The following is a 26,615-nucleotide window of genomic DNA, read 5'->3' on the forward strand; positions in this document are numbered from 1 at the left end:
GTGGTGGATATAATGGAGCTGAAAGATCATTAGATGATCACATATGCATAGCTCAAGCGGTATATGGAGTTTATTAAAGCCTCGGTATTGGACCTGACCAACATTGAGGACCTAAGATGCATGACTCAGGGGGAGTTCAAGGGTTCATAATACTAAACTGGGATGCTTGAACTTGTGGGTGTACTGACTGCTTAAACTATAGATGATGAAAATTGTTGTAGGAATACTGAGGAGAATTTCATGATTAGGGGTGTCTACTTTTCATTTGGTTTGTTGTATTCATAGTACAATCACACTTGATTCTAAAAAAAAGGGATAAGATAGGGGAAAATGTAGTTTGACTAGCAGGTAAGTAGTATTCGCTGACACACCCTTCTGCAATTGAGTGCCTTAATAATTAGTATCAGATTTGCATGCTCAATTGGTGTTAGTTGACAGTTGAGTCCCCCATCTCAAGAGCTATGACTTGAGAATATGTAACAAAGTATGAAGGTTAAAGGAGGAGATGCATCTGGTAAAGAAAAAGGGAAGAAAGATTTATGTCAGTGTCCGGTAGATACAAGGAGTGAACCCCTGACAGTTCCCTTTGCCATTGTTGTCAAAGGGGGAGAAAGATTATGTAGTATACCACATAGTACATGTGTGAGAATTAATGAATTATACAAAGGGAAAGAGAGACTATATAGTATACTAGATACTACATGAGTTGACATCAATGCCAAAGGCAGAGATTGTTGGCTTTGTGTTGTCATTAATATCAACTAGTATAGGATGGCTATCAGTACAAGAGATGTTTGTGCAACACTGTCATTGATGCATACAAGATGTGATATCTTTGATATCACCTTGTGTTGCAGAACACTAGTAAGGTAAGGGAGAGAATATCATTTAGTACAAAGACCAATGGAGTCATCAGTACACAAGTTAGTGTTTGACTTGTGTTGAAGAAATGGAAAGGTTACCGACATAGTCTATCACCGGTAAGGAGAGTATGTCAACTTGTAAGTGATGTGTTGACAGTAAGCAGTTGCCAACCAGCAAGCTTATGACCAGTGTACAAGAAGGGTAAGCAAGATACTTGGATGTTGATTGTGATGAAGAGGCAAAATGTTACCTAAATCACATCAATATAGGAGGATAAGGATGTACAGATCACCGGTATGTTGTGTGGATGCAAAACATCAGGACTCCCACCAGATAAAGATGTAGTCACCATGCGAAGAGATGACTGAGCGTGCCCAACTAGATCACGTGCCTATTTGAAGATATGTTGCACAAACAGGGAAGCCACATGAGTGCACTACAGGATGCAGATGACAAGGATCCACTGCCACCAGTAAGTGGAGCTTATCTCCTATTATGAAAAGTGTGCATCATAGTTCTATGAGATAAGACAAAAGTGGTAAGGGTAGGTGTTTGAAGGCTCACACCGGATCTACTGGTGAATAACAAAAGGATGCTTCAAGTGCATGAAATTAGGGATATGCACTGGACCAACTAAGAAGGCATGATGAGTTGTTGGGATAGATGAAGAGTGATGGGTTTGTCACTTTGAAAATCTGGTTGAGATGATGTTTGGTCTAATGATGAAGAAGGCAAGGTTGAGCAGTTGCAGATAGAGAGTGCAACTAGCATGCAGATGCCTCAGATGGAAACAATTGAAGGTTGATGACATGGTGTCATCAAAGGGGTTTATCGGCATGTGAGTCCACTGGTAATGCAACAAAGTGCAGATGCAGAAGACTCCCATTTGATGAAGATGTGCATAAGGCAAGTTAGCAAGAGTGCTGACCAGTTGAGTGTTCCACCGGAAGAGAGGCATAGTGCAAGGTTGATGACAGACTAGTTAAGGGTTTAACCGACAAGATTAGTAAACCAGTAGATGAACCCGGTAATGGAGTTGGTCGGTGATCCTATCCACACCTACACAGATGATCCAGTAAAGGTGGATGCCGACATAGAGGCCACGTGGAGTTGAAGTGGCATGCATGCATAGGTTGGTGAAGTGTCAAGCGGTGAGGTAGATGGTGACAAGTCAACATTTATGTCGACTATGAGATTCATGGGATTCACAGCAGAGGTTTGTGGCTCGAGGTGAGGAGAACAATCGAGATCAAGCTTACACTGTTTGAGCAGATCGAGGCAAGTGAAGGAAACCGCGAAGCCATTCTTGGTGATCAACCAAGATATTCGTTGACAAGTTAAAAGCAGATCCCTTGGTTTAGACATTGTAACTTATCTTAGAAATGAGGGTTGCAAGAAAAGAAAAGCAACATATATTACTTAACAAATATCATTACTAACTTTTTCAAAAACAATTTTCCATAAAAAACCAGGCTTCACCTTTAAAATAATCAATAATATAGAATACTACTATGAGGGGGTGATCTTTGATAATCAAATTTTAATATAGAAATTCAATATTTGATGATATGAACATACAAGTGAGATTTCCCTTTCTTATTTATTGGCCTAATTATGTAAGGACATGCCTCTTCATCCTAATTATGAGGTATTAGTGTATTGTGCAATATTTATGTTTGGGTTGAGAATTCCACAAGTGATTATCTATATTAAACTTAGAAATATACAATATATACTTAGTAATGTATCATATTAGTATCATAACAATTCACATGTACATGAAAGTGGAGGCAAAGTATAATGGTGAAAATTATATAACCATGCCCTTTTTTATTATATTTTATGCCCGGTCAATATTTCCTATGTGTAATAATAAGTCTTTAAGTGACATTATTGATTGAATTTATCTCACAATTCATTTTGTTCTAATGCCAATATCACTCATTCACAAGAAATTTTCTTATATCCACCATTTCTATCCTAGAACATTTTTTTTGTTTTACAATTTACCAAGCTCAATTTCATAATCATGAATCTAAAACATTAAAATTCAATTTAATTATATAATTCTATACTTGTTTAACAATAAAACATTAAAACTAAAATCAAATATATAATTTCCTATTTTTTATTAATCAACGACAAAAATTAAATTCAAATTTATATTATTGACTATTATAAATATAAACTAAGTTTTTTATTGCAATTTATGTAAAACCTATCATAGATTTTTTTACATGGAAAGAAAATAATTGGCATTCTAAAATAATCAAAATATCTAAGTTATGCTTCTCATCATTATGCGCACTAAGTTATGGCTTGGGAGGAAAGTGAGAGTTAATGGATCGTGAAAAGGAAAGGCATTAGGCATCAACTAATATATTTAATTTGTTTAAAACTTTTAATTTGTTGAGAACTATAAAGAAATAAATTGCTTGTATGGTGAAGGGTGACTCTCATGATGAGAGGGATCCAACACAACTTTTTTTAATCAAAATTTAAGTAGTGGGTAAGAAAAGTGGTGTTATGTTTGTTTTTTTAAATAAAAAATTAAAGTTATTTTAAGTAATGATTTTAGTTTGGGGGTTGTCAATTACCTATGATCATTTGTTTGAGGTGTTTACAATAAGAGTTGAATTAAATACTAATAAGTAATCAAGGTTATAATTTGGATTAACATAAAGTTTAAAGATGTAATCATGATAGATGCGATTTAATTAAATTTTGCGATGATATTATTGTTGATATTTTTTATATATGTGAGACGTGTTTATTTTAAGAGGAAAAAATAATGTAGGTTAAGTTTCAACAAAAAATATTTCATATTATAATTTTAAATTCATTTTGTTTTATATTTCAAGATTCAAAAAGTTAATTAGTATTAATGGGCAATATTTTCTCTCATTATTGGGTGGACAATTATTGAAAAAAGAGTGTGAGATAAAAAAAAAAATGCAAGAGTTTCATTCTTAAAATGATCAATAAAAAGAAAAGCGAAATATATGTCAAACTCTTATGTTGGTTCTTATATCTAGGGATTTCACTCTTATATGGGTAATAATTATAAGGTTTAGTTGAAGCCTTCTAAGATTTGTGCAAATAGTTTTTCTTTCAATTTTCATGATTTATTGATTTTCGAAAATCAATATATGAATGAGTCTTGGTCCATATCAATTTGTAGGACAAGTGAGATTTACAAAGGCTTGCTGCTAAATAATTTTAAGGTGAGTCTCAAATAGGTTGTGTGAAAGGAGTTCATTACTTGGTGAGTCCCTAATATTATGGGGACCAAAATCTTCCTTGTTATGTAAGATGATTCATAAATTGAATTATATTTATTGAATCATTGGGGTCATGTTGCCATTATTAATCATTTAGAAATGTCTTATGCACTATCTATGAGATTCTATTTCTTTTTAGTGGGTTATGAAGCAACAAAAACTATATTTTGGTTAGAGACATGTGTGGGCTATTTTGTCTTGTCTCATAGGTGACTTGAACTTGAAGAGAGGACCTCCAAACTAAGTAGAAAATTAATTTTAGTGAAATTGTTATTTTATGAAAGTGCTCATTCCATTTTCTCCAATGATTTTTTCATGGTCATGGAAAACAATTATTGTTAGGTGTAGGTAATGAAAATGAAAATGACTCTATCGAGAGTAATTATAATTTCACGATTGAAGAAAACCATGAAATATAAAGTGTTTTGTTCTTTTTATTCCTCTTCATGGCATTTGATCTTCTTTTTCTTGCACGTACAAGGTTATAAGAGGGTTAGATGGTTTTTTAAAATATTGTCTAATATTAGTTGGTTGTCAAACAATAAGTGAAAAAATTTGAGCCCACTTTTTGGGAAAAAATGTAGAATTTTTCTCCTTAACTAAAAGCTTGACGTAGTTGGGATGAAAATTAGAAACACTTACACAAAACATGAACATGGTGTAAAAGTATGAAATGTAGAATTTTATTTTTACTTTTTAAATATGTAATTTATTTTAATACTTAGATGAAATTTTTTTGTTTATTTCATATCCTAATTTTTGACAATCTAAGTACGTACATATTAGGCCTATACATCTATCCATTTATTGTGCATTTATTTAAAATGCACAATCAAAATTTTCCAAAATTAGGATATGAAAATGACTCTACTAAAAGTAATTATAATATCACAATTGAAGAAAACAATGAAATATAAAGTGTTTTGTTATTTTTATTCCTCTTCATTGCATTTGATCTTCATTTTCTTGCATGTAGGAGGTTATAAGAGGGTTAGATGGTTTTTAAAAATGATGTCCAATATTTGTTGGTTGTCAAACAATAAGTGAAAGAATTTGAGCCCACCTTTTGGAAAAAAAAGGTAGAATTTTTTTCCTTAAGTAAAAGCTTAACAGAGTTGGGATGAAAATTAGAAACATTTACATGAAACACGAACATGTTGTAAAAGTACGAAATTTAGGATTTTATTTGTACTTTTTAAATATGTAATTTATTTTAATACTTATATTACAAAATTTTGTCTATTTAATATCCTAATTTTGGACAATCTAAGTATGTACATATTAGGCCTATACATATGTCATTTGAAGGACGGGACACATAAATTTGTCCACTAAATTAAATAAATATTTAATATTTGTCTACTGTACTAATGTTCCTCTATTAATTAAATTTACATTTAATTAATTCATTTCAACTCATTCTACTAATTTAATTAAATAAATTTAATAAATTTATTTAAATTAAAAATTGCTAACCATAGTCCAACTGTTTACTATTTTTTTATTTTTTAACAAGGAGGAAAATCAAAACTTGGTAATGGATTCCCACAGATCCCAACATTTGAGCACACCAGTAAAATATATTGTTGAATCCCTTTGTTCTTATTGTGAAAAGCTTACCATTAACATTATTGAATTGGTAGGTGTAAAAGAAATTACTAGCCCAAGAAGGAGGAACTAGCAACAGCATCTTCCAATTCAAAAACAACTTGAGAACCTCGAGGAATTCAGTTCTGGGATTGGAATACTTTATCAGTGTCACCTTAGTTCCATCATTCCTGACTACTTTGTGGGGTGGAGGCAAGGACCATGTCAGAAAAGTACCAACAAGCATGAAGCACATGAATCCAATGTATGTTGCATCATTCACATTGTTAAGATTTCTGCAAAGCAAAAATACAGATCTAGCTAAGAAAGAGAAAACAAAACTTGCAGGAGAAAAAATGTAACTCTATTAATTCATTATGTTTTTACATTATGCAAAAGCATGATTTATAGAAAAAAGCTACAGCACAAAAATATGAAATTAGCAGTGAAAGATGCTTAGTTAAACTTATTGATCTATAGTTTGCATGGAAAATAGATCCACTATTCTTGGAGATAATGGAGAGGATCATGCAAGTGGTCCATCATTCACAGAGAGTGAGAGAGGATCATGCAAATTGGATGCAAAAATCACGCTAACACACATTCCCTACTTCCTTGTGGTAATTTGATAGAAAGGGGATGAAACCTCCAATCACACCTCCCAGATTGAAAATACTCCAAAATAAGGATATGTATTTGCACTTCTTGTGTTCACTAGGGTATGAAGTCATGATGGCACCTTGGCCTGCCCATAGTAGTCCTGCTCCAATACTCAAAACCCCCCTGCAATTATAGCAAATAATTGATGTTGGTGATTATTGTAATAGAGAAATGATCTAGCATAGAGCACATAGGTGGATCATCCTGCAAACAGGGTCAGATGAGGCCCTAGCAGGTTGTAAATCCCCCCACCCAGTATGCCAAACACTGCAAATGTTGTGTAAAGAGTAGTATTGGCTATGTTGGCTGCATCTGGGTTCACCTGTCCTCCACCTCCCATACATGTGAGAGCATTGAACATGCCAGGACAGTAGAAGCAGATCAAACCAATCAGAATGATCTAAACAACAGGGGAATTATAGAGAAACCTTCTACTAGGAAACTCTTTAGATGATTTCCCTTCATCAGACACACCCATGACTGATATCAAATCTTCAAAACACCTAGCTACAAGAACAGATGATTTGATTAGGATCTATGACAATTACAGACAAATACTTAACAATATTACACAAGTTAATTCAAAGCTTTAATTTGAGTGAATTAACATAATAATGCTTAAATGAACAAAGCATAATAAAGGTAATGAACTGAAAGAAAGAGAGTAGAAAGATAGAAGACAAAACACAATTGATAACAGAGTTCGTCTGCGGGTCAGACTACGTCTCCGGGTCCTGCTCCAATAGGGGGACCGATCTGATTAGCTCCAAAATCAATTACAAGTGTTACAAGATATTCCCTTCAAGCACAATGGCAAAATTATTCTCCAATGTGTAGGAATAATCAACAAGCCTTCAAGTTCATAATCTCCTTCTCATCACCTGGATACCTCCAAAAGGCCTACTACCCCCCTTTTATACATAAAATAAGTCTAAAATAGACTAAAACCACCAACCCCCATAAATAACCCTTTACAACAAATTATTTCCCGTGTATAACTCCTTTTCATTCTTATGAATTTGGCACCATTAGTAATTAGGGGGTTTATTTAACCAATATCCCCTTTAAAATAGGGATTGGTGGGATTCACATTGTTTAAATTTAATATGGGCCGCTTATAAATCAAGTGCTATATATAGCACAATGGTTTCCATCCATTTTGGGAGACCGATAGTCAAGGGTTCCACCCCCGTCGGCCTCCATTCTATCTTTGCATGGTTGGTTATATAGTAAAACCAACTTCTCTCTATAAAATAGTAAATGCAAATGAATGGTCTAGCAGTGAAAGTGGTGGGTTTGTTGAGGGAGGTTATGAGTTTGAATCTCATAACATATCTTTTGCTAAACCATTTTCCTCTTGAGGTGCCATGTGTTTATTTCTGGAGTATTGGGGATAATTTATTTTATCCTTCGGATCAAGCCTCCCCACTGAAGAGCTTTCGGACATCAAAAAGTTTGACTACTCAGAAAGTAGATGAGGGTAAAGTTCCCACACTTTACCAATCTCCATCCATCTTGCTTTACCAGGGTGCATCCCTTTACATCCCACTTTAAGGTATTCAACACCACCTCTTTTTGAAGATCTGATGTTTCTGTCTAGGATGACATCCTCTGGCAACTCTGACATATACTCAGGTGCAAGGTCATCAACTGAAGGGACTTGAATATTAGCCTCTTCATCGAATATCATTGGAGGCTTGTACAATTTCAGATTTTCTACATTTACAACTAAGTAAATTTGCATATATGGAGGAAGATTAAGGCGGAAAGAATTGGTACCGATCTTCTCCAAGATCTCAAAGGGACCATACCTGATAGGCTTAAGCTTTTTACCTTGACCTTGCATCCTTTCCTTGCTGATATGTAACCAAACACGGTCACCAACTTGAAAATGATGATCTATGCGATGCTTGTCATGTCGAGCCTTGTATTTGGCTTGGCTCTTTTCCAACTGAGCTTCTACTGCCTGATGAACTGCTTGGACTTTTTGAATGAACTTCAAAGCCTTCTCTACATCATGATGTCCATCTTCAACATCATCTTTTCTAAAGGCAAAGTCCATCGGTGTTCTTGGCAAGTAACTGAAGCAAGTCTCAAAAGGAGAACTCTTTGTAGAAGAATGTGCTGCATGGTTGTAAGCATGCTGCACATAATGAAGATTCTCATCCCACAACTTAGGATGCTTGCTGCAGTATCCTCTGAGCAGATGAACAATTGTCCTATTGACTACCTCTGTCTGTCCATCAGTCTGCAGATGGAAGGTTGTACTCTTCTTCAGCTTGGTGTCCATGAGTCCCCACAAAGATGTCCAAAATTCCCATAAGAATAGAGAATCTCGATCTGATACAATAGAAGTAGGTAACCCAAAATGAACCCATACAAATTGGAAGTACATATGAGCTATTAGTTCAGCAGTGACCTGTTTCTTACAAGGCATTAGAATACACATTTTGCTGAACTGATCAACAACAACATACAAATAATCATGTCCCTTCCTAGACATAGGTAAACCTCCCACAAAGTCCATAGACACACTTTCCCATGGATGGGATGGTACAGGTAATGGTGTGTACAAACCCAATTTCCTGTTACTTGGTTTACTGGTTGCACACATTACACATCCCTTTATATACTTTGTAACAGTTTCCTACATACGAGGCCAGTAACAATACTTCTGTAATTGAACCAATGTTTTACTTACCCTGAAATGTCCTACAATCAAAGAGGTATGTGCTTCTCGAATCACATGTGCCTGTTCATCTTTAGGAACACATAATTTACCCAAGTGGTACAACAAGTTATCCTACACATAGTAATATTTTTCTTCTACATGTTTACCCTAGATTAAAACTGCATATATATCCTTAAAGTTCTCATCATTTGCATATTGTTCCTAAAAAATTTCATGAACCATGGAACTATTTTTAAGGATTATCAAAGCATTCTTAACTGGAGGCCTAGAGAGCATATCTACTACTTTGTTATGGGAACCTTTCTTATACTTAATCACCAAATGAAACTGTTGAAGGAAACCCATCCACCTAAAATGCCTACTTTGTTGCAGTTTAGACTGCGAGTGCAAATACTGAAGTGGCTGATGATCAGTGTGGATTACAATTTCTTTGCCCATTAAGTAGTGTTTCCATTTCTTAACACTCTGAACTAAAGCATAAAGTTCCTTATCATAAGTGGGATAGCTACTTACTGCTCCCGAAAAGGTTTTAGAGTGGTAGCAAACTGGTTTACCTCCTTGCGGGTCAGACTACGTCTCTAGGTCCTACTCCAATAGGGGGATTGATCTGATTAGCTCCAAAATCAATTACAAGTGTTACAAGATATTCCCTTCAAGCACAATGGCAACATTATTCTCCAATGTGCAGGAATAATCAACAAGCCTTCAAGTTCATAATCTCCTTCTCATCACCTGGATACCTCCAAAAGGCTTACTACCCCCCCTTTTATACATAAAATAAGTCTAAAATAGACTAAAACCACCAACCCCCATAAATAACCCTTTACGACAAATTATTTCCCATGTATATCCCCTTTTCATTCTTATGAATTTGGCACCATTAGTAATTAGGGGGTTTATTTAATCAATATCCCCTTTAAAATAGGGATTGGCGGGATTCACATTGTTTAAATTTAATATGGGCCGCTTATAAATTAAGTGCTATATATAGCACAATGGTTTTCATCCATTTTGAGAGATCGGTAGTCAAGGGTTCAACCCCTGTCGGCCTCCATTCTATCTTTTCATGGTTGGTTATACAGTAAAACCAACTTCTCTCTATAAAATAGTAAATGCGAATGAATGGTCTAGCAGTGAAAGCGGTGGGTTAGTTGAGGGAGGTTATGAGTTCGATTCTCATAACATATTTTTTGCTAAACCATTTTCCTCCTAAGGTGCCATGTGTTTATTTCTGGAGTATTGGAGATAATTTATTTTATGCTCCGGATCAATAGATAACAGATTTTCTCTCTCACTCAGGATTATTGAACAGTCCAATTGCAGAGAAACAAACGATTCTCAGCCTCCACTTTTATATTCATGCAAAAGCTAGGTTTTCTGAGCAATCCAATGTAGGCTTTCTGTAGGAATGAGGACCACTAAGCATTTCCCATTAAAAGAGTTGTCAAGTAGCCAACTTTATGATATTTGTCAGAAGGAGATTCATAAGAAACCCATTTTAGGATTCAGTTTGAATATGTAAACCAAATTGCGGAAAAGATGATAACTATAATTAAGTGGAATTCCAATTATTAAAAGAAATGGGGATCTCTAATTTCCTAAACAGCTAAAATGGATTGAGGAGCATAGCAATCTAAGCAGGAATTAATGAATTCATTAAAACAATTTGTGTAATAATGACTGAATCTTACATATTTTAAGGAGATATTTTATCCATTTTCCGTGTAAAGTTGCAAATATATCATGGTCAACTATAGTCCAACTATTAAATAAATTGATAAATTTATTTAATCACCCCCTTTCCTCTAATATAAAAAAATTAAACATTTGTTTATAATACACATCACCTTACATCTACATCTAGCATCTGCATTTTCAAGAACATTAACCTTACATAGATTTTCTTTCAATTTTCATGATTTATTGATTTTGGAAAATCAATAGATGAATGAGTCTTGACCAATAGCAATTTGTAGGACAAGTGTGATTTACATAGGTTTGTTGCTAAATAATTTTAAGGCGAGTCTCAAAGAGGATGTGTGAAAGGAGTTCATTACTTGGTGAGCCCCTAATATTATGGGGACTGAATTCTTCCTTGTTAGCTAGGATTATTCGTAAATTGAATTATATTTATTGAATCATTGGGGCCATGTTGCCATTATTAATCATTTAGAAATGTCTTATGCACTATCTATGAGATTTTATTTCTTTTTAGTGGGTTATGAAGCAAGAGAAACTATATTTTGGTTAGAGACATGTGTGGGCTATTTTTTCTTGTCTCATAGGTGATTTGAACTTGAAGCAGAGACCTCCAAACTAAGTAGAAAATTAATTTGAGTGAAATTGTCATTTTATGAAAGTTCTCATTCTATTTTCTCCAATGAGTTTTTCATAATCATGTAAACCAATTATTGTTAGGTGAAGGTAAGTGAAAGAATTTGAGCCCACTTTTTGGAAAAAATGTAGAATTTTTTTCCTTAAGTAAAAGCTTGACATAGTTGGGATGAAAATTAGAAACACTTACATAAAACATGAATATGGTGTCAAAGAATGAAATCTAGGGTTTTATTTGTACTTGTTAAATATATAATTTATTTTAATACTTAGATGACAAAATTTTGAATTTCATATCCTAATATTGAACACTCTAAGTATGTATGTATATTAGGCCTATACATCTGTCATCTGAAGCATGGCCAAGATCCATATATACCTATATACATCTACCATCTGAATCATGGCCAAGATCTATTAATTAAATTTACATTTAATTATTTCATTTCAACCCATTTCGCTAATTTAATCAAATAAATTTCATAAATTTATTTAAATTAAAAATTACTAACTATAGTCCAACTATTAAATAAATTGATAAATTTATTTAATCACCCCCTTTCCTCTCATTTAAATAAATTAAACATTTATTTAAAATGCACAATGAAAATCCGTATTTATATAAATGAATATTTATTTAAAATATTCAGCCACTTGCAAATACAAGTGGCCTATTTAATTGAAATAAAATAAATTTTATTTTAATTAAAATCCTATTTATCCTCACCTACTTGCATTCGCCTACAATGCCCACTTGCTCACTAATTTTCTTCTAAACCCTTCTATTTTAGCCTAATCCCCCTCTAAGAATTCACACATTCCTAAACTAAGGATTAGGAAGGAGTTACTTCTCAAAAACATTTAAGGCTCTTACATAGCATTAAAAGCCTTTTTTTTTCAACAAGTTAACCCTTAAAGTCTTCTTAAGCCTGAAAGGCTTTAACCTAACTAACCAACATTTGACCCTTGGTTAGAGACTTTTCCTCTAACTCAACCATTCATCTAAACCTCCAGTACCTTCAAGCATTCAATTCTTTGACCATGGTTACCCTTTAACCCTTGCACATTCATTTATCCCTTGGATAAAATCTTTATACACTAACCTAACCCTAACCATACCCCTAGGGTAGCCATCATGGCTCTTCAAGCATTTAATGCATCTTCCCTTTCTTGCCAAGCCTTCTCATGATGTCACTTGTCACCATTGCATTGGTGGAAGTTGCAAAACATGGACTAAGGATCAAGCCCTCTTCATGCAATCCTAGCCCTTGCTAAATCAATTCAATCTTAGCCATCCAATTTCTGTTTTTTCCTATAAAAGGAACCCTCATCCTCAATAAAAGGAGGAAGCATTTTAAGTATTGTTACTATATTGGAATAGACACTCATACTTAGCTTTCTCATAGCAATTGTATTTGTGCATTTGCATAGAAATAGAAGTTCATTTTCAACCATTCAATCCTTCATTTGGCATCTGTGGCTACATGCTAAAACTGAGAGCTACACTCAACCATTTCATTTTGGATCTTGGAGAGGAGAATAAAAAAGGAGAGACATCAAAGATCACAATGGGAGCATCTTAGGGAGTTTCTAACTCTTATTTTTCGTATGCTATGCTTCTATTGTTTGTTCTTTATCTCTTTTGGTATGCATTTGGAAGATCTAGTTCATTTGGTTTTTAGCTTTTGGTTGAGACTATATACTAACCTTTGTGAGCTTTCCTTTTGTATGTCTCTCTTTCATATGCATCATTTTGGCACCCACCGTGGGGCTGATGTCCCATATTTAACTCTAACAAGTTAAATTTTTTACTAAAAGTTTTGAAACTTGCAGATTTTCCACGCATGGGTCTTGTTTTAGCACATTGATCACACAATTTCATGCTTTTGTTCTGATTTTTGTTGCTTCTACAAATTCCTATTATGGTGCATCTATTTGTAGATTTTAGCACTTTTGTCACATCTTTTTAGTGCAATTGTGATATTTTAGCACAATTGTGAAGTTTTAGCGCTTCTGTCACTTCTTTTAGCAGAATTGTGGCGTTTTATCGCTTATGTTGCTTATTTTAGCACTTTTTGCTATTTTTTAGCACTTTTGATCAGTTTTAGCATATTTGTTCTCTATGTTAAGCGCTTATGTTTCACCAAAGTAGCACACTTGTCTCAGACAAAGAGCTAAATTTTGTAACACAAAGAAAGATTTTAGACTTGTGAGCCCACAATATTGATCTAACATTTTGAGGGTTTTGTAGGTTCTAACTTTTCTTGTAGATTTCCAAGGAGTTAGATCAGTTTTTATTTTTATTTTTTTTCAAGTTTTTATTACTTGTTACAAATGTTTAAAAAGAACTCACACTTCTTTTTGTTGCTAGATTAAAAAAACTTCATTTTTTTCTTTGGTGTACTATAAAAGAACTTCACTTTTTCTTTCTTGCAAAGGATAAAAAAAATAACAAAAAAAATTTCTTTTTGCAAGTAGCTCATACTTCATTTGGTGCAAGATAAAAAGAACAACTAAATTTCATTTTCTTGTTATAAAGGGTAAAAAGGACAAAACAAACTTCATTTTGCAAGGTAAAAAGAACAAGCCACCTTTTTTCAAAATTTCAAGTTCTTATTTTTCTTTTAAGGCTTTTCAAAGTTTTCAAGGTTCAATTATTGAAATTATTGGATAAAAAGAACACTCATTATTGCTATCTTGGTTAAAAGGAACACCATGATTGTTGGGATAACATCTCCAAATAACAATTAGATCATATTGTAATGATGGGATAAAATGAACAAACATATCTATTTGGTCTTGTGATATGCCTATGCTCTCCCCTTAATTGGGTGACCAAAATGCCAAACTCACTTTCATTTGTTGCAATTAGGCTAAATCCATTAGTAGGCTTGCCCTCTCGAGAATCCCATAAGGCTAGTGGAAGGGGAATGACTAAAACCAAGTATTCCAACCCACTATAATCAAATATGGATTGTGATTGTTGGGAAATTAGGTGTTGTACACCTTGCATAATAATGTTTGTAATTGTAATATTTATTGATTATGGATTTCCCTTAAACGTGTAATGTATTATTTTATTATTATTATTGCACCTAGGAGCACCTAGATGGATGTGCAACATGTAGAGATTCCTTGGGGAATATTCTTGGAGACCACTTGATGAGTTGTCACATTGTATATTATATTTTATTTTAAATATTATTATTGGGGAAATAAATCAAATAAAGTACCCAATAGTAATTGAGGGTAGTTAGGGTTATTTACCACATGGTTTTGATGTAATACCACTTGGTGATTTTGTGGGAGCTTATGTCTATAGAAGCAACCACAAGGGTAGTTGTTTGGGTTAGCTAGGTTAGCATTTGTGAAGGAAGGAAGCATGGCATGGGATGTGTGGTTACATGCTTGCTTGCATTGAGTGCTTGTTAGATGGATCGTTTTAAAGGCTTTCCATAGTTGTATTGTAATGGTTGCATTGATGATAATACATGGTGGGTGATTCTTTTGGAGGCTATAATCTCCCCTAATGAGGGTTTTCCTAGGGTATATATTGTGTCACATTTCCATGTGTATGTTGTCTCTTTTTTGCATGTGGATTCTATGTGATTATTTTGTTAAAATTTAAATTGGGTTATGTGAAAATTGTCATAAAGTTGGTTGTAAATTTCTTTACAAGTGGTATTAGAGCTATGGTTTTTTATGGTGTTATAACCCTAGGTGTTGAATCCATGAATGCATGTTAGAATGAAAAGCAATGCAATATTTATGGGCATTTATTGTAGATCTGGTTTTGTAGAAATTTGTCTCAAATTAGGTTTTCCATGGATTTGTATTTTGGTGGTTTTGGGGGTGAAATTTCATATTTTGCCTCGTGGGATAAAATGGACCCCATGGTTGTGATCAGGGAGACTGGGAGATGAATTTTGATATAAAATATGCCCTACTTTGGTGATGTTGAATCGAGATGCATTTTTTTTAACAGTATAGTCATACGGTTGTACCGCAAAGGCATCATCAGAAAAATATTAAAAATTTCCTGCATATAAAATCTGAAGGCCTTATCTGAAAAATAAAAATATATATATATATATCAAAAGGCATAAGAGAAACATTTATCAAAAAAAATATTAAAAAATTGTTGGTGGGGTACGGGCTACCACCCCCTTCCCCCTGGGCCGTAGCTAAACTGGCTCCAAAACCGTACATCTATAACACAAAAAATTTCAAAAATTATAGATCGTTGATCATGATCAGTAGAATTAGCTACGACTTTAATTTTTTTAAATTTTTCAAAAAGGTCAATAACATGAGTTTTATAACCTCATTTTGGAGCTAGTTTAGTCGCATCCCTTCCCCCCACAGACTTTATAGGTATCGATAGTATCTGTAGGGACTATTGGCCATGGAGCCAATGGTACCACTAGTATTGGTGGTATTGATAGGATTTTCTTGGCTAGAACATCAGTACCATGGGTACCATTGGGTCCCATGGACCACCCACTTCGATGGGATAGAACAACTAAAAAAAATTAAATCTGACTTTTTAAAAAAATCTTTGGAATTGCCACCAATTTTATATATATGCCAATGATAATTTAATTTAATATGCCATGTGTTATATGCCATTGTATATTGTAGATGGTTCTGACCAATCTAATATTTATTAAAATTTTGGAAAATTAATTTTTGGCATATTGGAGAAAATTGTAAAATTTATTTTATGGCATATTGACAAGTTTTTTGGAGTCCATGCTTGCATTTGCAGTCTAATTGTTTTTTTTCTTCTATGGAGCATAACTTGGGCGTATGGTGTCATTTTTTCTAATTCTTATAGTTGTTGGAAAGGTGGTTAAGTGTACTTCATTGTGATATGAGTAGTTTTTCTAGATTTTGTTGTTTGGGTAGTGAAATGCTAGCTAGAAGTGATTGTTATCTTTTTGACTTTGAGAGGTCATAACTTGAGCATACGGAGTCGGATTTTGGACTTTGAATAGTTGACATAAAGCTCTTGGAGAAAAATACACAATGGTTCAGATTTGGAGAATGTTTGAGATGATTTATTTGCAGATATTTTAATTTGAGCTATTTATGAGTTCTTTTGACTATGGTGATATTATGAGTTTATGACATGTTACATATTGGAGATTTGGATTTGATGTCATTGTACAATCAGTGTTATATCTTGATTGCTCTCATGTTGACATGGTTATTAGTTTTGATTTGAGTATATATGTTGCATTGTTTGGTCTACAAGTTATGCAGTGTTGTAGGCGGTCTATACTTACAGGATTGCATTTATGGCTTGGATATGGGTTGTCTATTGCAATAGATCTTTCATTTTTTATGAATTTTTAGATTTGTGGCTTGGTTTAGTCACATGGTTTGTTGATTTTGTTGTCATGTTGACGAGGAGAGATGTGGTTACGAGGTACAATTATGGTGGAGGACCTATGGTGTTGACTATGTGATGCCAACAAGTTGGACACATTGAGAGTTAGATGCTTGTTTCGTGGAGGTGATCATGATGCCATGGATTTTCCTTGTATTTAGGGTCTTTGGTATGACATGATTGGATTTGCAGGTTCTTTTATAGATGATGATTTGACTAGATTTCTGATTGGTTATGGTTGTATATCTTCTTGTGTTGAGGATCATGGTTATTTTGTCTTTTAGGGAGCTTGTGATGTGCACTTTTAGTTCTTTGATTGTTATAATTCTTTGGTTGATTCTCATGTTAGAGGATGGTTTTATCATGATGTTGTGGATAGCTTGATTACACTTTCAGTGGGATATTTTGAAAGTGATGATATAGTAGTGTAGGATTCTTTCCTAATTGTTTGTTGGTGTTTTTGTATCTTCTTGGCTTGGAGTTCATGGTTTACTTGATTTTATTGACATTTCATGTGTATGTGTGTACACCTGGATAATCTTCATTTAGGAGATGGTGATGGGATGGGGTTTGGGATAGACTAGCCTAGCCTATGCTCTTGGATCCTTTCCTTGGATCACCAGGTGTTCTAACCACACCCTAGGGTCTTTAGGACTTCCCCTGCTTGTGGAATCCCTTGACCTTTCCCAATCCACCCACCAACAACTAGTAATTCTACTCCTAAGGTCTCACCTACTCATGAGATTCAAGAACCCTTACTTAGGATAATAAGGGTTTGGCTTGTACCACAACTTTTGAGGTCCTCACAAGGATAGGATAGGTCTTATACAAGGTTTCCCATCCATTCAAGTGCCCCCAAGAGGTTTCAAACTTTCAACCCCTTACCGATTTTCACTATTTTGTCTTCTTCCTACAAAATAGGGCTACAAGGAATGTGCCCAATTATGCCTCCTATCCGGACTTTTAGCGCTCCCTCTTGCAAATGATACATAAGCTTGTAAAACTTCCCAAAATACCTGCTATTAATTTGGCAAGGGCTCAAGGATTTTTCTAGTTTTGGGCCTCCAAGTGTCTGTACACCGCCCTAGGTGAATTTTGGGGTTTTTAAGGGTTTTAAAGAGGGTTTTTTAAGGCCTGCCAGGGTCATAGTGTTGGTTTGTTGATTTCACTACCTTGTCTGGATTGGTGGAAGCTCCTCCTTCTCAAAAATGGTGCTCCACTCACCCCTCTACAACTCCTCCAAAGGGTGCCTCCTCCTTTGTCCTTCCTTGCTCTCCTGGACCTCTGCAGCTTCACCCCTTCCTACTCGGGCACTATCTAGTCTCGCCTAGGAGTGGGTCTTTGGTTGGCTTACCTGCATCTTCAAGGGCCCTACTTGCTCAAAAGTAATGTATAGGGTCTATACTCCTATTCCCCATGGTTTCATGGTGATTCCACAATGGGGAAAGGAGTTAACAACCCATTTTCTCAAAACAGTCCAAAACTAGACAGTGAGAAGGTAATTTACAAAATATTTACAAACACACCACACTTGCAAAACAAAACCTAATATAAATGCTCAAAATGGAAGTATGTACACCATACAAGACCATCAACATAGTTTTTCTTGAAAATAAATCCATTAACAGTCTTTTCTTACTCCATTTATGCCAACTGGCAACAAAATTGCAGTCACAGTCAAGTCACTTTCCTTGGGCCGTACAACAACTGACATCCAACCCATTGTCTTAGGGTTTTTTACTACTTATACTACCCTTTCCTTAGTTTGTGTGCCCATATTATGGTTTTCCATGCTAAACTTAAGATCTTGACCTACTAGGTGGAAAAGTTGCTTGACAACTTTGAAAAGTTGTCATGCAACTTTTGCAACTTTTGAGCAACTTTCTCAATGTTGCTTTCCTTGACTCTTAGACCCACATTGGGCTACCCTAAGGATGCCACCATGCTAATAAGGACCCTAATCACCTCAAAGGAACACATACCCTCTACTTTGAATAAAAACTCAACTTTGACTTATGACCCTAGGACCCAAACTAGGACCAATGAGCACATGGCTCTTATTTTATATACAATGGCTTCTTAAAGAAACAAGAACACAACAAAAGAAAATGATGGGAGCCCTTTGAAGGGTGCTCCTACACCATACTCCCCCTTTGCAACAAACTAAGGAACTAGGGGAGTGAGGACAGCCGGATCAATGCCAAGCTTCCTGAACTTGCTTTCTTCAACCCAAGTAGCTTCAGACATAGGTTGATCTGCCCACTTCACCAAGTGCTCCATGTAGACTTGGTGTCTAGTAGATTTCTTCAACCCAAGTAGCTTCAGACATAGGTTGATCTTCCCACTTCACCAAGTGCTCCATGTAGACCTGGTGTCTAGTAGATTTCTTCACCCTTGACTCCAAGATCTCCTCTGCTATAGGTTGCTTCACTTGGGGTAAGGCATTCACATCCAAGTCTTGCAGTACCTTGGCTTGATTCTCAATCTTCCCTTCTATCTCACCCTTGTACATAATCAGATCAACAACATTGAAGACTGGTGAAATGGCTAAGTCTGAAGGAAGATCAACCTTGTAGGCATTCTCACCATATTTTGACAGAATTCTACAAGGTCCTACCCTCTTCATTTGCAGTTTAGTAGGCTTGCCACTTTGCATTCTAGCTTTGCTTAGATGGACCATCACATAGTCACCCACTTTTAACTAAACCTCCCTCCTTCCTTCATCCACTTTGGCCTTCAGTTTGTGAGTAGATTCTAGGATGGCTTTCTTGACCCGTTCTTGGACTTCCTTGATGGTTTGAGTGAAGTCCTCTGCTTGGCCACTCTTCATCTCCATGGAACCAAGTTCTCTGAGTTCACACACTCCCCTTGGATGTCTACCATAGACAACCTCAAAAGGACTTCTTCCAATGGTCCTATTTACACTATCATTATATGCATACTTTGCTTGTGGAATGACTAGATCCCATGTCTGCCCATACTCCTTGGTTAGACACCTCAACAAGTTGCCTAACACCCTATTAATGACTTTAGTTTGACCATCAGTTTGTGGATGGTAAGCTGAGCTAAATGAGAGATTAGTTCCTAGTCTCCTCCATAATGTTTGCCAAAAATGGCCCATGAACTTGTTGTCCCTATCTGAAACAATGCTTAAAGGAAGTCCATGAATTCTTACAATCTCCTTAAAGAAAAGATATGCAATATAGCTAGCATCATGTGTAGTTCTATATGGAATGAAATGGCTCATCTTGGAAAATCTATCTACTACCACATAGATGCTATCCACACCTGTATTTGTCTTGGGGAGTCCAACTACAAAGTCCATGCTTATACATTCCCAAGGCCTATTTGGGACTGGTAGTGGTTGATAGAGACCTGCATTACTTGATCCTCCTTTTTCCCTTTGACACACACCACATTGCTCCACATACCTCTTCACATCTCTTGGTAACTTGGGCCAATAGTAGTACCTCTATACTAGATCTAAGGTTTTATTGATTCCAAAGTGTCCACTTAGACTACCATTGTGTTTTTCTTGGATGAGGTTTTCCCTCATGGATCCTCTAGGCACACATAACTGATTACCTTTGAATAAGAGACCATTTTGGAGAGTGTAATCTACATACTCACCATGAAAGTGGTTCTCAAACTCCTTGCAAACCTTGTAGGTTGATGAGAAGTCTTCATCTCCTTCATAGAGGTCCTTGAAACCTTCTATTCCTATGCTCTACAACTGTAACTCTTGAACTATCAACAACTTCCTGCTTAAAGCATCTGCCACCTTGTTGAGTTGCCCCTTTTTATGCTTGATGGTGAAGGTGAATGATTGGAGGTATTCCATCCATTTCAAAGGTCTATTGCTAAGCTTCTCTTGAGTGTTAATGTAACTCAAAGCCAGGTTATCTGTGAACACTACAAATTCCTTTGGAAGTAAGTAATGCCTCCATTTTTTGAGAGACTAAACTAGTGCATACAACTCTAAGTCATAGGCTTAGTACTTCTTCTTTTCTTCATTGAGATTCTTACTAAAAAATGCCACAGCTCTTCCCTCTTGACTCAGTACACCCCCTACTGCAATTCCACTTGCATCACACTCCAAGGTTAATAGCTTGTCAAAAGTAGGTAAGAGTAGGATGGGTTTTGTGGCTACTTCTTGCTTCAATAATTGGAATGCTTTATCAGCCTACTCAGTCCATTTGAACTTAGTTTTAAGGCCTCCTTTTATGGTGTCAAGGACTGGTGCACATATGCCATTGAATTTCCTCACAAACTTCCTATAGAATTGAGCTAAACCATGGAAACTCCTAACTTCAGTCCTTGTTCTAGGGGCAGGCCAATTCAGCATTGCCTCCACTTTGCTTGGATCCATCTTCAAGGTTCCCTCAGACACCACAAATCCTAAGTAGACCAGCTCTTGCTTCAAGAAGTCACATATCTCTAGGTTGATTGATAACTTCTCTTCATGCAACCTCTCTAAGACTAACCTCAAATGCTCAAGGTGCTCCTCTTTGGTTCTACTATAGATGAGAATGTCATCTAGGTACACCACCACAAACCTATCTGTGAAGTCTTTTAACACCTCATTCATCAACCTCATGAAGGTGCTTGGGGCATTGGTGAGCCCAAATGGCATCACAAGCCATTCATACAACCCTTCTGTGGTCTTGAAAGTGGTCTTCCACTCATCTCCCTCCTTAATTCTAATCTGGTGATAACCACTTTTAAGGTCCAACTTGGTAAAATACATAGCACCTCCTAAATAGTCCATCAAATCCTCTATTCTAGGAATAGGAAACCTATACCTTATGGTGATCCTATTGATTTCCCTTGAATCAGTGCAAAGTCTCCACTTGCCTCCCTTCTTTGATGCTAGCACTACCGGGACTGCACATGGGCTGATGCTCTTCTTGATCAGTCCTTGTTCCAATAACTCCTACACTTGCCTCACCACTTCCTTGTTTTGGTCAGGTGTGAGCTTATATGTAGCATTGTTAGGTAGGGATGCACCAGGAATAAAGTCTATTTGATGTCTTATAGACCTTCTTGGTGGGAGTGTTGCAGGTGCTCCATCACTCACTATCTCCTTATACTCTTGCAACATTTGCTTCACCTCCTTGGGTACCTCTCCCTATAACTTGTCTTCCTCCTTTGGCTTCACAAAGATGGTGCACCTCACTATCTCCTCCTCATGTAGCAAGTGTAGGAACTCTTTACCGGTAGCCAATAAGACACTAGGTGTTCTTGAGGTTCCCTCTTCATTCTCTATCAAAGACTGAATCTTAAATGTCTTGCTATCCTTCTTGAAGGAAATGGAGTTCTCCTCTCTATCATAGATCACCTTCCTATCAAATTTCCAGGGTCTACCTAGTAATAGGTGATAGGCATCCATGGGTAAAACATCACAAAGGATCTTATCCTTGTATCCTCTAATAGAAAACTCTACCCAAGTCTATTCATTGACTAGCACACTCTGCTCTTGATTCAACCATGTCACCTTGTAAGGGTTAGTGTGGGGTATCCTTGTAAGTTTCAACTTCTTGGCTACCTCCTCTGATATTATGTTATCAATTGACCCTAAATCTACTATCACCTTGCAAACTTTACCAAGGATCTTGCATCTCACCTTGAACAATGCTCTCCTATGCTTAGGTTCATTCTTAATCAGCTGTCTTATCAAGACCCTATTGAACATTAGATTTTCTCCAATCTCTGATTCAATATGGTCCACCTCAGGTGTCTTGCTGCTTGATGTGTCTTCATGTGCATAAGCAACCCTCTTTCCACTGTTTGATGAGGTAGGCTTGTCAAGGCATCTATAGGGCGGGTGTCTTGATTGACCACAATTGTAACATTTCATATTGACAAAGTAGGAGTTACCCCTGCCGGTACCTCTACCCCTACTTGGTCCCCTTGTGCACCTCTTCCTCTAGAATGGCTCCCTCTAAGATTGGTTTCACTGCTATGTTCAGTCAACCTGGATTCTCCTTGGTTATTTTGCTCATTTGCCTTGCTTTGGTAACCACCTCAGTGATTCATTTGATCTCTACCTTTGCCTCTACCCCTATTATTAGAGTCTCTTTTTCTTTTGTTCCTCTCTTCCACCTTGGCAGCAAGCTGATGATATTTTTGGACAGTGGTAGGAGTCCATAGGCTTATCTCATCTTGAATGTTCCACTTTAGGCTGCTTAGATACCTAGCCACCTTGATAGATTCATCTTCTTGGACTTTGGATCTAAGACAAAGATTTTGAAATTCTTCCATGTAGGAAGTCACATTAGGATCTTTTTGCTTCAATCCCTATCTCTTCTTATGAAGTTGGACTTCATAATCCTCTGGTAAGTAGTTCTCCTTGATCTTACTCACCATGGCCTTCCAATTGGCAATAGGTAGCTTCCCCATGCTAACTCTCTCTTCTTGCAGATACTTCCACCATGTCAAGGCTGCTCCCCTTAGTCTTGATTTGGCAACCTTAACCTTCTGAGCTTTTGTCACTCCTTCACACTCAAAGTGGTTCTCCATACCCTCAATCCATTCCATGATAGTGTCAATGTCCATTCTTCCATTGAAATGTGGCAATCCTTCAAAATCTTTGGTGTTCAAAGCCTTAATAGCCTTTACAAAAGGTTCTTCATTGAACAAGGGATCTCGTTTAGGTATAATGTCATCTATGTCAATGGTTTTCTTGCCTTTATCCTTGGTGTCCTCACCCCAAGGTCCATGTGTCCTCTGATCCACCACTTCTTGCAGCTTGTCCCTTATCTCATTCACAGCTTCTTCAAGGAGTCTATTCTTCTCCTTCTACTATTCTACCTCCCTAGCCAACTCTACATTAGTGACCATTCTACTCTCCCCTACTGATTCACTAGAATACAGAGACATGCACGGTCCACTAAGTCTTTAACTTGCTCTGATACCAATCTGATGGGATGGGGTTTGGGATAGACTAGCCTAGCCTATGCTCTTGGATCCTTTCCTTGGATTACCAGGTACTCTAACCACACCCTAGGGTCTTTAGGACTTCCCCTACTTGTGGAATCCCTTGACCTTGCCCAATCCACCCACCAACAACTAGAAATTCTACTCCTAAGGTCTCACCTACTCATGAGATTCAAGAACCCTTACTTAGGCTAGTAAGGGTTTGGCTTGTACCACACCTTCTGAGGTCCTAGCAAGGATAGGATAGGTCTTATACAAGGTTTCCCATCCATTCAAGTGCCCCCAAGAGGTTTCAAACTTTCAACCCCTTACCGATTTCACTATTTCGTCTTCTTCCTACAAAATAGGGCTACAAGGAATGTGCCCAATTAGGCGTCCTATCCGGACTTTTAGGGCTCCCTCTTGCAAATGATGCATAAGCTTGTGAAACTTCCCAAAAGACCTACTATTCATTTGGCAAGGGCTCAAGGATTTTTCTGGGTTTGGGCCTCCAAGTGTCTGTACACCACCCTAGGTGAATTTTGGGGTTTATAAGGGTTTTAAAGAGGGGTTTTTAGGCTTGCCAGGGTCACAGTGTTGGTTTGTTGATTTCACTACCTTGTCTGGATTGGTGGAAGATCCTTCTTATCACCAATGGTTCTCCACTCACCCCTCTATAGCTCCTCCAAAGGGTGCCTCCTCCTCTATCCTTCCTTTCTCTCCTGGACCTCTACAACTTCACCCCTTCCTAGTCGGGCACTATCTAGTCTCACTTAGGAGTGGGTCTTTGGTTGGCTTCCCTACATCTTCGAGGGCCCTTCTTTCTTTGAAGTAATGTACAGGGTCTATATTCCTATTCCCCATGGTTTCAGTTAACAACCCATTTTCTCAAAACAGTCCAAAACTGGACAGTGAGAAGGTAATTTATAAAATATTTACAAACACACCACACTTGCAAAACAAAACCTAATATAAATGCTCAAAATGGAATTATGTACACCATACAAGACCCTCAACATAGTTTTTCTTGAAAATCAATCCATTAATGGTCTTTTCTTACTCCATTTATGCCGTCTGGCAACAAAATTGCAGTCATAGTCAAGTCACTTTCCTTGGGCCGTACAACAACTGACATCCAACCCATTGTCTTAGGGTTTTTTACTACTTATACTACCCTTTCCTCAGTCTATGTGCCCATATTAGGGTTTTCCATGCTAAACTTAAGATCTTGACCTACTAGGTGGAAAAGTTGCTTGACAACTTTGAAAAGTTGTCATGCAACTTTTGCAACTTTTGAGCAACTTTCTCAATGTTGCTTTTCTTGACTCCTAGACCCACATTGGGCTACCCTAAGGATGCCACCATGCTAAGAAGGACCCTAATCACCTCAAAGGAACACATACCCTCTACTTTCAACAAAAAATCAACTTTGACTTATGACCCTAGGATCGAAACTAGGACCAATGAGCACATGGCTCTTATTTTATATACAATGGCTTCTTAAAGAAGCAAGAACACAATGAAAGAAAATGGTGGGAGCCCTTTGAAGGGTGCTCCTACACCAGATGGTAATTAGGATGCTATGGAGAACTTGGTATCATGGTTCAGTGGGAGATTATAGGAGTGATTTGTATTCACCATTGAATGGTGGATGATCTTTTTAGTGTGTAGATGTTTGGAGGATGCCTTAGATCTTGTTGCTACAAAAGGGTCTTTCACATTTGTGGGTACACTTGTAGGAGATGGTGATCTTCATTATATTTGAGGATGTTGACATCTTGAGGGCTCAAGGAGTCCTTTGCTGAGGTTTGGTTTATGATTTCATTTGACATGTTATCCTTGGTTGATAGGATGGTTGATATTATGTCATGGTGCACTCTTGATACTAGTTTAGAGTTATGGCATGATATGGTTATTTTATATGTTCATATGGAGCATGTTATCTCTTTGGAGGAGATGGTTAGATCATGTTGTCTTGTTTATGTTCTTGATTCTACTATTGGATCTTTGACATTGGTCTTTGTGGTTCTCTTTGTATTGGGTACATGATCATTTGCTTGATTACTTCATGGTTGTGCTATGTTGCATTTGGAGTTTGGCATGGATATATTGGTTACAAGTACTCATGGAAATGGAAACATGGAGACATAGGTGATGCTATTATTCTCTTGTGATTATAGACATGTGTTGAGATGGTTGATGGTTTCAATAGGAAGATTGAGGAGAATTCACCTGGTATGGACATGAGAGAAGATTTTTCTTAGATGAGTCATGATGACTTGGATTTCTTGGAGGATCATTCTCATTCCCCACTCTTGGTCTACTTGATGGTTTACTATTTGAGAGGTATTTCCCATTGTTCCTTTTAGGTGCATTATGTTTATGCTTATCTTCCATCGATATGGATCTTGAGCTATGAATAGATGGTTAGTTCTAGAGGATTCAGTTTGAGAGATGTTTGGCATTGGTTATTTCCTTGTGAATTTGAGTTATTGTTATGATGCCATTCATTGATATTGATTTTGGGAGGTGCTTTATTGGGAATATTCCCTTGGGATTGGGAATGGATATTAGTTTGATCTTCTTGGTTATGAGAGGCTTACATCCATGTTGATTACATGATTTACATGTTTGTTTGGTCGAAGGGACTGAACGGTTTTAGGTATTGTTATGTTATTCTCATTTGGGGTTTTATGGAGGAGATCATGCTTGACACAATTGGAATTTAGAGGAGTATGTAGAAGAAAATTCTACATGATTGATTTGTAGTACTTATCTCTTTGTATTTGTTATCTTCTTGGATGTTCGGTTTCACATTACATTGGATTTGAAGTTGTTTGGAGCTATGTGCTAATTATTTTTTATTCATGATATGCCATGTGGGAGATGA

At 36.5% G+C, this 26,615-nt stretch overlaps 1 pseudogene; it reads right to left on the bottom strand.

Annotated features, from left to right (window-relative positions):
• Nucleotides 1-5,646: 5,646 nt before the first annotated feature.
• Nucleotides 5,647-6,768, bottom strand: LOC131037174 (UNC93-like protein 1; annotated as a pseudogene).
• Between the last annotated feature and the right edge of the window lie 19,847 nt (nucleotides 6,769-26,615).

Source organism: Cryptomeria japonica, chromosome 9 (assembly GCF_030272615.1).
Source record: "Cryptomeria japonica chromosome 9, Sugi_1.0, whole genome shotgun sequence".
Lineage (NCBI taxonomy): Eukaryota > Viridiplantae > Streptophyta > Pinopsida > Cupressales > Cupressaceae > Cryptomeria > Cryptomeria japonica.